Consider the following 13,181-nt stretch of genomic DNA (forward strand, 5'->3'; position numbering starts at 1 on the left):
CTGCAGGTACCAGTTCAAATACGTGTTTCCATTACTGTAAAAGAGGCTCTGACTGGCCTTGCAGGAGAGGGAGGCCGGCTCTCCAGGGGTGATGGACAAGGACAGCGGGGTCTATGTCATCTCGATTTCCCCACTGGATCCTAAAGTAAGGAGAGAGAAATGCAAGGTTATATACAAACTTTATGAGCCATTTTCAGATTTTTTTCCTTTGTTATTTATTTCAGAGTAAATAATTTTTAAATGTTGATTTCTACCCTAAACTATCTAGTTTCAAAAAGAACCCAGGATTTGCAACATACAAAGGGGCGTCTAGAAGTCACTTACACCATCCCTCTCCTTTTGTGTCACAGTCTTCATCCAAGCCCAGAGCCTTCCTTGTTCTTTCTGGAATTTTCCTCAGTCTCATGGATCTAAACATGCCCCATCCTGGAGAGCAAGATGTATGCATCTAACATGTAGACAAATAGACATCATAAGCAGCTGGGTCCCCGGAGCTCACTGTCCCCACCCCCTATTCCTTTCTCATCTCCCCTCTGTCCTCAGCAGGGATTCAGAACATCAGCAACCCCAGGAACCAAGCAGGGAAAGTCATTTTGGGAGGTGAACTGATGAGTCCTGGTAAGTCAAAGCAAAGTGAGAGCGGACCTTTTATCTCAGACTTGAGATAAAACGGCCTTCCCAGAGAAAAACATGCAAATCCCCTGTGGGGAAAGAACCGGCGGGAGGGGTTGGGGAGGCTCTCCTGTGAGCAAAGTAAGCTCAAATGTCTCTGCATTTGAAGGAAACCAGTAGAGTTAAGATCTACGGTGCCTAAAGTTAGAGGCACACAGTTACATGTGCCCGTCTATTTTCTCTACCAGTTTTCTGGGTTTTCAGAACTTTCTTAGTCATATTTACATCTTAGTGGGGTTGAGCTGCCACAAATATTTGGTGATTTGGGGTTTTCTCTTATGTTTGTCTAAAAGGCTCTGGGTTTTGTCCTTTTTCATTTCAATTGAGATAAAATACATACAGAATAAAGGGCAAACATTTTCAGGGCACAAGTGGACAGTGACAAGTGGTCACTATTGCGATGAAAATACCGAGTATTTCAAATTCTCCAGAAGCCTCCCATGTGTAACCTTTCAGTCCATAACTACTCCCAACCATGCTCCCTGTCCTTCTGACTTCCTTCACATCTTTTCTTGAGTTTGCATATAAATTGAAGAAATTCTGTTTCTAGCTTACTTCTAGTCTCTTTACTTCGGAAGACTGCCTTTACTTATTTTTTTCAGATGTTGGTTCTGTTTCAAGCTGCTGTGTCATAAAGGATCTTGTGAAAGGAATGAACTTCACGCTACATGACAAGGGATCCTGAGATGGCCATTTGCCACACAATGGACTGGAAGATATGCTGTGTTTCTGTTCCAGTAAACAGTGAGGAGCCATTGGAGATGGGAATGCAATGGAATGGATAGTGGCAAGAAAAACCTTGATGAACTCCTGGAGGAGTATAGTCTACATGTGAGAGCTAAAGTAATGAAGCTTCTAGAATAAAGCCCAGGAGGATAACTTCAGGCTCTAAAGGTAAGGCACATATTTATTATGTGGAACACACATAGACACACACAAAGTTAAAGGAGAAAAAAAAATGGATAAATTAGACCCCATCGAGATTTGAGACTTATTTTCAAATATATCATTAAGAAAGTTAATAGACATTCCTAAACATGGGGAAGATTTTCCAATGCATGTTTTTGACAAAAGATCCTTTTCAGAATATATAACAAAAGATATTCTCTCTCTCTCTCACCGCTCTATCTATCTATCTATATCCGTTTTGAACAGGTGTTTCCCAAGATATCCAAATAGCTAATGAAAAACATATGAGAGGTTACTCAACATCGTTACTCATCAAGGAAATCTACGTCTTAACTACAATACCACTCAAGATCTGCCAATATGATTATAATAAAAAGTGTGACAACACCAAGTAATGCCACGATTTATAGGCACTGGAACTTGTACTCACAGTTGATGGGGCAGAAATAGAGACGACCATTGCTTACTGAAGCCAAACCTACATGATTCAGCACTTCCTTTCTGAGGAATGTTCCCAAGGGAAGGGAGTGTGTAAGTCCACAAAAGACATTGCAAAAACGTTCCTAAAATCTTTATCAATAACAGTCTCCAATCTAGAAGAACTCATAGATTGAAAAATGAATTGTGATAGATTCCTATACTAGAGAACTTCTCCGCTGTAAAAAGGAATAAATTATGGCCACACCAACAACACGAGTGAAGTTCGAAAAACATGTTGTCAAAGGAACCCGAAAAGTACATACTGTCTGATGTCATTTATGTGAAGTTTAAGACCAGGAAACAGAGCCCTGGTGGCCGCTGGTGCCGGGCGGGGGATGGAGTGTGGAGGGGACTGCAAGGGGCATGAGGAGCCCTTGGGATGTTGGAGGCAGCGGCCCTCTGGACTGCGTAGCACTTAGAGGAGAATAGGAGTATGTGTATATTCATCTAGGTGTATATTTAAATTCACTTTATATAAGGAATTTCACTTTATTGCATTTAATATTCTCTACTTTTTGAATGAATGTGTTAATTAAGGAATAGGACTTACGAGTCTGAAAATCAGAATTTTTCCCCCATCTTCTTCCCTAAAGCACTGGTGCCTTGAGGAACCAGAGCTCAGAGAACCCCTGATTTCTCGTCCCTAGAAGCTGATTGTGTGACTGTTTGCTCTGGGTGAGTAAGGCCTTGGTGCCACGTGGAGCACAGAGCACGTCTCCAAGACTTCAGCAAACGGCAACTGGCAGAGTAATCACTGTCACGCTTTACTGTCATCAGTACTATTACTGTTATTCTTACTATTATGATCATTAGTAGTATTAGGAGGAATATTTTCCTGGATATAGGCTCCTTTTCCTGCTTGGTTCTCTGTCTTAAAACAAAACAAAAAACCCCGCGGAGTGTTTCTCAGGGAAGGGATTCAGAGACGACGCTGCAGACAAACTCCTTTGCGGGCCTGACTTAGAGCCCTCCCTGATAGAATTCACTGAAGGTTTGGTTGTTTTGTGTTGTTCAAAAAGGAAGCTTTTGAAGGACAAAGTCCTTGCAGGCCGTGACCCTTGAGCCCTGCGAGCCCTTCCCCCAAAGCAGCCCCTGCAACGATGAGCAGAGCACAGAGCAGAGCGCAGCTGCTGGAACCGCTGCCCTCCCCCGCCAACCAGCCCAGGGGGAAGGTTTTTGCTCGGGGCTGTAGCACCGTGGGAGGGAGGGTATAATCCTGCTGGCAGTAATAACTGGCAGCATCCTCAGCCTCTACTGTGCTGATTTTGAGGATGAATTCTGTCTTAGACTGAATCGCGGAGAACCGGTCTGGGACGCCAGTACCTAGGTTATCAGCATCATAGATGAGAAGCTTAGGAGCCTGGCCTGGTTTCAGCTGATACCAGCTCAAGTAATCGCTGATGCTGTCATTGGCCCTGCAGGTGATGGACACGCTCTCTCTCAGGGACACGGAGAGGAAGGCGGGAGACTGGATCAGGCTAGTGCTCCCGCGGACGGCTGGGAAGGAAGCAAAACACAAAGTCACCATTGCTTACTTGGTCCCACTCCATTTTCCTGCCAGAAGATTCTGGCTGCCCTGCTCCCCTAACCTGAGAGCACCTGGGTCTCTGAGGCGAGGGGAGACCAAGGTCAGGGATCCACAGAGGCAGGAGGAGAGGACTCCCACCATCTCAGGGGTGTCCCCTGCACTCCCCTCCTCACCTGGGAGGCAGGACAGCAGAAGGCAGAGGAGCTGGGTCAGGACACCCATGTTCGATTCAAGGCCCTGCCTGAGGCTCTTTTTTGCACCGAAAGTCTGAGCAGCCTATTCATGGGATTCTGAGGAGCAGAAATGGGCTCTGGGGAAAATATGCAAATCACTGAGGGCTCGGGCAGGTCTGGCTGCAGCTGCAGAAACAGGGCGTCTGGAGGACTCAGTGCCTCCTGGGGGATCACACAGACGCACGATTCACGTCCAGTCCCGGAGGAGCTTCTCCCGCTGTTTGTAAGAAAAAAACACCTCTCTGGGGCGCCTGGGTGGTCAGTCAGTTAAGCATCTGACTCTTGATTCTGGCTCAGGTCATGATCTCAGGGTCCTGGGCTGGAGCCCTGCCTCAGGCTGGGTGCTCAGTGGGGAGTCTGCTTGAGATTCTCTCTCTCCTTCTCCCTCTGCCCGCCCTCCCTCCACCTTGCACTTGCTCTCTCTCTCTCACTCTTCTCTCTCTCTAAAATAAATATATTAAAAAAAAAAAGAAAAAATCACCTCTAATTTTTCTGATCCCTATATGCCCTCATAGCTCTAAATTTTATGCATCTTCTAAAAACAAGAAAATAATAGAACTAGGATGACGCTCCAAGACTTAAATTTTTGTATGAACAGTTTTCCCTGGAGAATTCATGAGCTCTCATCTTCTAGGGATGGGTATGAAATGCCAGTTTTATCCTGATATGTTACTTAGACTAAATAACGGTGAGCCATGGACAAAAAGACAAGAGAGCATGTCCTCGGATCAAACCCATGGACTGCCTCTTCAGGCACTATGCGGTAGAGAAGGCTTACACATTGCAGTCTATTTCCATGGCCAATATTAGTCTTTATTTTGGAGGTTAATGTCATTTGGGTATTAACTTTCTCTGTTTTCTATTTTTACTGTTTCTCATTCTTCTCATCAGTTGTTGCTGATCATATTCTCATTTATTTATTTATTTGTTTATTTGACAGAGGGAGAGACAGCCAGCAAGGGAGGGAACACAAGCAGGGGGAGTGGGAGAGGAAGAAGCAGGCTCCCAATGGAGGAACCCAATGCGGGGCTTGATCCCAGGATGCTGGGATCACGCCCTGAGCTGAAGGCAGACGCTTAACGACTGAGCCATCCAGGCGCCCCATATTTGCATGCCTTAGAGTAACCCTAAGTTCTCTTTTGACTGACACAGTCCCAATGTGATTTTTAACATTTAATAACACCCTCTTTTTGCTCTCACAAGTAACCCAGTTTGGATGAAAATTTATACGATAGCGCTCTATTCTGATTCTTTTTATTCCTAGTTTTCTTTTTTTTTTTTTTTAAAGATTTTATTTATTTATTCGACAGAGATAGAGACAGCCAGCGAGAGAGGGAACACAAGCAGGGGGAGTGGGAGAGGAAGAAGCAGGCTCATAGCAGAAGAGCCTGATGTGGGGCTCGATCCCAGATCGCCGGGATCACGCCCTGAGCCGAAGGCAGACGCCCAACCGCTGTGCCACCCAGGTGCCCCTATTCCTAGTTTTCTAAGACATTTCTTAACTAAGAATTAGTAATGACTTGTTAAATTTTATCAACTATATTTATAACTACTATCAGCATGATCAAACATGTATTTATATATTTTTAAAATATATATTTATAGTTATATCACCACATAGATACACATATACAATCATCACGGAACATGAATACATGTATTTTTAAGTACGTGTCACTTTAACAGATAGATACATGCACCTATATGTATATTACACACATATGTGCATAGTTTTCCATGAATATGGTAATTTTTAACTTTGTATTCAAATATTATTTTGTTTTAATTTCTTCTTAATATCTTTATGAACAGATTGCTAAATACTCATATTGAAGACATCCATTTTAATAAAATGCATCTGTATACGTGTGTAGGTGTATAAATATTGTATTTGTCACCTTTTGCGTGATGATTGGTAACAAACCACTCACAACCGAGTGGCACACGATACTAAGTATTAACTTCAATATTCACAGGTGTGCGTGTTAACAGTGGTTTGGCTGAGCCAGGCCCGGCTTAACCAGGTGCTTCTGCTACATGTCACAGAGATGCTTTCTGTCCTATGGATAGTGTTTCATCTGGGACCAAGATGGAAGGGCAGTGATTGCTTATTCTTTCTTTCTTTCTTTTTTTTTTTTTTAAGTAATCTCTACACCCAGTGTGGGGCTTGAACTCACAACCCCCAGATCAAGAGTCACATGCTCTACCAACTAAGCCAGACAGGCACCCCTGCTCTGGGCGAAATATTCTAATGGCAAGTTTCAGAAGTGAACAAAATCCCCAAACCAAGCTGCTCAAGGGACTTTAAGTCCAATTAACTCCAACACAGGGGGGTGTATATTATATATATACATATATATTTAATGTAATTTATATGCTTTTGCCTTCGTAATTCTTCAAGTTTCTAAAAACCTTTAATCTGTTAAATTTTCAAAGTATTCCTCAAACAGTTAAAAACAGAACCTACCATCCAGTTAATTGCACTACTAGGTATTTATCAAGAAAATACAAAGTCAGTAGTTCAAAGGGATACATGTATCCCTAGATACGTAACAGTATTGTTTACAACAGCCAACTTATGGAAGCAGGCCAAGTATCCATTGAGAGATGAATAGATAAAGAAGATGTGGGATATTATCAGCCATCAAAAGGAAGGAAATCTGGCCATTGGCAATGACATGGATGAAGACAGAGAGTGTAATGCTAAGTGAAATAAGTCAGTCAGAGGAAGACAGCTACCATATGATTTCACTCACATGTGGAATTTGAGAAACAAAATAAATAAGCAAAGAAAAAAGAGAGAGAGAGAGAGACAAACCAAAAAACAGCTTCTTAACTTAGAGAACAAACTGATGGTTACCAGAGGGGAGAGGGGTGGGAGGATGGGTGAACTAGGTGATGGGAAGTAAGGAGGGCTCTTGTTGGGAGGAGCCCAGGGTGAGGTATGGAACCCTCGAATCACTATATTGTACACCTGAAACTTATATGACACTGTATGCTCACTCTACTGGAAATTAAAATAAAATAAAATAAAAATAAAAACAAAGTATTTGATCATGTCATGGGCAGATACATGTTTTTCAGATTATACCATCATAAAAATGTTTTCAAATCTAGTTTTGTGTCAACTGGAAAATAGAGCTGAATGTGGTTTCAACATACAGCTTTAAATAGAAATTGTCTTAAAGGGCTTCATTGGAAAAAAAATCTTTTTAGCTGAAGAAAACATTCTCTAAAACAGCTGCTTAAACATTCTGTAGATCACCTGGTAACTTGTTAAAAGTGCAGATTCCCATCTCAGGGTCTAAGGTGACCCGCGATTTTGTGTTGGTAAGAAGTTCTCAGTGATGCAGATGTTTCTGCAGGCTTCTGGGAAAACGTCGAGGAGAAAGTTATTTTCATGTTAAGGAAAAAGAACACGACATTAACGGTTAGTCTTATTTTTGTGTGTCAAAAACGTTCTTCATTTATTTGTCAAATGATTGCTATATATTTAATGTAATTTCCTCATTTTCTGTTTACCATATAACTCAATAAAGTTTCAGGCTATGATCCCAGAGTTGCTGATAATACTTGCAAGAACATTCAAGTATATCATGGGTCCATCTTCTAGCCAGAAGAGCTCTGAGAGCCGGGAATTAGTGACTATAACTGGTCTGCCTCCTGTCAGCCACCCATCATTGCCATCCCTTCTGGAAGCACGTCTCCCCCTTTTTTTCTCTATAGCTTCCTTCAGAGGTGCCCAACGAGGCAGCCTCACTAGAATGTGGAGGTTAGAAGAGGAGGATTTGATACTACCATCGGCAGCTGCAGGCAGAGTGGGCAAGGTGAGGACCGGAGAATCATCTGGTGAGGGCTGCAGAGGCTAGAGCAGGAGCACCTCCACCCCCCGGGCTTCCCGGACAGGCCTGAGGACCACATGGTTAGGCAGCCTATACTTTCAGGGGCGACGTGCTCTGACTTCCCGGGGGAGCACCAGGGAATCACCCATTTCTAGCACCTCTTTTCCTTATTATCACACTCCCTAGACTTTGAAAGCTTTTGAAAGCTTATAGTTCAGAGTCAAATTCTATGAATTTGAGACATTCCTGCTTGGAATACCCAGAGTGGCTTCTTTTTTGCTATATGAACCTTGGCTGATGCCATAACCCACACTCCTCAGGTGTAATCATCTCCGTCTTGATCAAATCAGGAGAAGCCCCGTCACATCTGTGCTGCAGGACTGAGGGGGAAAGGGAGTCAGTCAGGGGGCCGAGGAGCCTCCTTGCCCTTCTCTCCAAGTTCCCAGTGATCTCCCAAGCGGGGCCGCCCCTGAGAAACTCTTTGAGCAGACGCAGGCAGCCCAGCCCCTCACATCTGCTTCCCTGGTGGTTTATGTTCTGACCGGTAACACTGTGGGCGGGTTGCTGTTATACTGAAGGCAGTAATAGGTCCCAGCGTCTTCAGGCTCCAGGCTGCTGATGGTGAGGGTGAAATCTGTCCCAGACCCACTGCCACTGAACCGTGATGGGACCCCAGTTTGCAACTTGGATGCTTCGTAGATCAGGGGCTTAGGAGCTTTCCCTGGGTTCTGCTGATACCAGGTTAACCACCTGTTAGCATTCTGACTGGCCCGACAAGTGATGGTGACTCTGTCTCCCGGAGATGCAGACAGCAAGGATGGGGACTGGGTCATCTGGATTTCGGAACTGGCTCCTGAGATTGGAAGCATAGAAACAAATACCCACGTTATGAATCATGTTATAAGAGGCCTTTGCAGGCAGTGCTGAGTGGACTGGCTGCATAAATTCCCAGGGTTCTCCTTCCTCACCTGGGAGCCAGAGCAGCAGGAGGCCCAGGAGCTGAGTGGGAACCTTCATGTCCATGCTGTGTCCTGGCTGAGACTGCGTCCTGCACAGGGTGTGACCTGCCTGTTACTTAGTGTTCAGGGAAGTGGGCTGTGCTTCAGTGATATGCAAATCAGCAGGGGACAGAGCATAACTGGGCACAGCCCAGGGTTGAGTTATCTCAATAACCGCACAGATGCAATAACCCTTCTGCCCTGGGCAGCATAGACATTTTCACAATGTGTATTCTTCCAATCCATGAGCATGGAATGTTTTTCCATTTCTTTGTGTCTTCCTCAATTTCTTTCATGAGTTTTCTGTAGTTTCTAGAGTACAGATCCTTTGCCTCTTTGGTTAGGTTTATTCCTGGATATCGGATGGTTTTGGGTGCAATTGTAAATGGAATCGACTCCTTAATTTCTCTTTCTTCTGTCTCATTGTTAGTGTGTAGAAATACAACTGATTTCTGTGCATCGATTGTATATCCTGCCACTTTGCTCAATTCCTGTATGAGTTCTAGCAATTTTGGGGTGGAGTCTTTTGGGGTTTCCACATAGACTATCATGTCATCTGCGAAGAGTGAGAGTTTGACTTCATCTCTGCCGATTCAAATGCCTTTTATTTCTTTTTATTGTTGGATTGGCCTAGCTGAGGCTAGAACATCTAGTACTATGTTGAACAGCAGCGGTGATTGTGGACATCCCTGCTATGTTCCTGACCTCAGGGGAAAAGCTGAGAGCGAATGATATTCGCTGTGGGCTTTTCGTATATGGCTTTTATGATATTGAGGTGTGTTCCTTCCATCCCTACCCTGTGAAGAATTTTAATCAAGAAAGGATGTTGTACTTTGTCAAATGCTTTTTCTGCAGCTATCGAGAGGATCATGTGGTTCTTGTCCTTTCTTTTATTTATGTATCACATTGGTTGATTTGTGGATGTTAAATCACCCTTGCAGCCCAGGAATAAATCCCACTCGGTCCTGGTGAATAATCCCTTTAATATACTGTTGGATCCTATTGGCTAGTATTTTGGTGAGAATTTTTGCATCCGTATTCATCAGGGATATTGGTCTGTAGTTCTTCTTTTTGGTGGGGTCTTTGTCTGGTTTGGGGATTATTGTAATCCTGGCCTCATAGAAAGAGTTTGGAAGTTTTCCTTCCATTTCTATTTTCTGAAACAGCTTCAGAAGAATAGATATTAATTCTTCTTTAAATGTTTGGTAGAATTCCCCTGGGAAGCCATCCGGCCCTGGACTCTAGTTTGTTGGGAGATTTTTTATTACTGCTTCAATTTCCTTGCTGGTTATGGGTTGGTGTTAGAAGCTTTATCATACTTAGGAAGTTTTTCACTTGTGTTGCCTGGTGGGACAGAGCACTCAGAATGCAGGAGGACACAAGGCTTAGCTGGAGACAACAGGTTAGCAACGGCAGATACTCAATATCCGGGCACTTACTTACACATCACGACACCCACACTTCTTTATTACTCTTCTCCCTCATTGCATCTCTGGATGGTCGTGACGATAATTTCTTATGCCAAGAATAGCAGAAAATTATAGCAAAGAGGAATCTCTGTGGCCTCAAAAATAGTCATAGGCACCAAATAAAAGGAGCCTGTACAAGATCTTAGAGTATCTGGGATTGTATTGACGGATGCTGTCTCAGAGACACAGTAAGAAAAGTGTGTCATGAATCTTAAAGAGACCAGAAGAACTCTCTATTCACAGGACAGCAGACTGGTTCTGCCCCATGGCCTCCAGGGAGAAACACCTCTTCTGCAGGCAAATTTGTGCTGTTCTGGTCGAACCTGGACACTGGGGGGTTATTGCATTTTAAAAAATGAAAGAAAAAAAAAACCAACTTCTAACACCAGTTTTGGCATCCAGAGGTGGTTGCCTCCATAAATATTTTTATTCTAGAAATCAAGAATTAATAGAATTCTGAGACCTTATCACAAGATAAACATTGATATAATCCTCTTTGCTTCTGTCAGGGCTGGGCTTCGCTTCGGGACTGGTTTTTACAATAACGGGACCCAGGTGCAGTGTCCCCCAGGAGTCCCAGGCCAGACTGCACAAATTTGTCTGCAGAGAACATGTCTACCTGTGAGGACCGCGGGACAGAATTAGTATGACAAAAGCTCAGAAATCCAAAGAAATTTTACAAGGTCCTTGCATTGGGTGCTTACACAGCTTTTAAGACACAGAGTCTTCTTCTTTGCTCTGATAGCCTGATGCCCTTGGTGTGATAAATCATTAGCCTAGAGAGAGAACCCAGGATATCTACAGGTTGTTCCTCTCAATATTTAAGAGTATACTGATCAACACATGCATGCCAAGAACCTACTGAAGCTGGAGAAAAAGCTGCATGAAAGTATTACAGGGAAAATTTATCAGAGCTCACACAGGGTCAGAAAGAGTTGTGTGCACCAGCGAGAGTAGAAAACCTCATGATTCACAGGGCATCCAGCTGAGGACTCAAGGAGTCTTTGCCTTGGGAGTGGGCAAATTACCCCTGGACAAAATGCTATTCTGGTCCCACCTAACAAAGCTTAAAAGCAAGACCTGAGTCCATCAGTTGCATCCAAGTGGCAAGATTTGATATTTCAGAAAAAAAAAAGATTAACAACTTTAGCTTTAGAAATTGTCTAAAATGTAGTAGTGTGGGAAAAGAATACTTAAACATGAACAAAGAGAGCATCACTGACAAGTTCAAGCAGTCTGTCCCATGAATAATTGGGGTCTGGAGAAGAAAAAGTGAGGAAGTACAAGAACATTTCGAAAAAATATTGGCTAATTTTTTTTCAGTTTTAAGAAATCATTATCAGGACTTGCACAATTAAAAATCTAAAGTCCGCTTGAAACCATGTATTTGGTGGTTGAATATAGAAGTGCAAGGCAGATCGCACAGAACTTCCTCCATGGTCCTGGTGCAAAGAAGTTTCTAGAAGTGGAGTTGTCTGGGAGAATGTAAAAAAAAAAAATTGTCTCCAAAGTGAAAACACATTTTCAGGGGTGCCTGACTGGCTCAGTCAGAAAAGCATGCGACTCTTGATCTTAGAGTTGTGAGTTCGAGGCCCATGTTGGGTGCAAATGTTACTAAAATAAATAAATAAACTTAAAAAAAAAAAAGATTTGAAGACAATATATATTTATTTATTTAGCAACCAGTAAGTTTGCCTGTTTTGAGTGAGACCCAGAGAAGAAGAACACTCTGCAGTGAGGACAAGCTGGAGAGGACTTTATGACCCAGCAGGGCGGTGATGCTTAAAGTGCCTTGGCACATGGAGAGGACGTTTGGAGCCTCCAGAAAGCTCCAACAGGAGAAGCACTGTACGCACCTCTAGCGTATTGGAATAGTGCTGTGATCACTTCACAGAGAACAACTCTCTTTTTGAGATAGGTCCTGGCTTGCTCTTAAGACCTGGAGAGACTCCACGTATACAGAGCCTGAAGTAGCCATGTGACCTAACCTGCATGAACCGAGCGGTGACACCCAACAAGCCATAACATACGCATGCACAGCAGTACCCTATCATCAGGGAGAAGTGGGACATACAGGCTAGGCCTTGATGTAGGCCCCAAGGCACACAGGTAAGTTGTTCAGACTCTCGTGGCACCTGCACTTGCTGATTGCTCCCTTTCCCTCATCCTCATCTTAATGTGGATTCTCTTCAGACAGTTGACCATAAAAAATAATAACAATTCAGATCCAGTGTATGCAAGATGTACATAAATTGAAATCAGAAGTAGAGTTTTACAGGCTGAAAGACCACTTTAAGAATAGTCGGGGAAGAGCATGTAGGAAGAAATTCACCCAGTGGGCAGAACTCGGAGTTGGGTTCTCCAGTCCACTTTACTTCTCATAGAGATAACCTGAATCAGAGTCTTCACTCATTCAGGGGAAGCGATTAACAGTGTAGTCACATGGTCAGAACCCTGGGTAAAGCAAGACTGGGAGACTGACGAGAAGGAGCTCAAAAGTAGAGTTCAATGAGTAGACAGGCTTTTGGCCTGGGCCCATACCGTGAGAGTATTTGTGTCCTTTGCAAATGCTCACTTCAACACACGCCCTGCTCCAGGAGCTCTCAATCATCAGGCAGAGTCGATGACCAACTGCGTGGATGTCAGGTAGCCTCTTATCCAGACACCCCAGTGCCTGTTCATTGAGCTCGGGCATGAAGTGGCCGTGGTGGCAAGGAAGGAGGCAATGCATGGGCTCCACAACATGGACTTGCCCTAACCAAGACTTACCCAGCTTTTTGACTCTAGGTAACTGCCCCCCAAGACAAAGGAAGAGATCAATACTGATCCCTGAACTCTCACTGGGGCTTCAGGGCCTGGGGCTTCTAGCTAGCTCCCTGGTGGCTATATCCCTTCTCTTTCCCTTACTTTTTAAATAAGATGTATTTTTAGTGATCAACCTGACAATTTGGTCTTTGAATCACCTAATATAAAAGTGATTGTGGCTGACCTGGAAAATAAATAAGCATCCCTTTCCAGGGAAGAAGGAGATCATGTCTTGAGTTTTACTG

This window comes from Ursus americanus, chromosome 7, assembly GCF_024610735.1.
Source record: "Ursus americanus isolate L20-20 chromosome 7, mUrsAme1.1.p, whole genome shotgun sequence".
NCBI classification, from domain to species: domain Eukaryota; kingdom Metazoa; phylum Chordata; class Mammalia; order Carnivora; family Ursidae; genus Ursus; species Ursus americanus.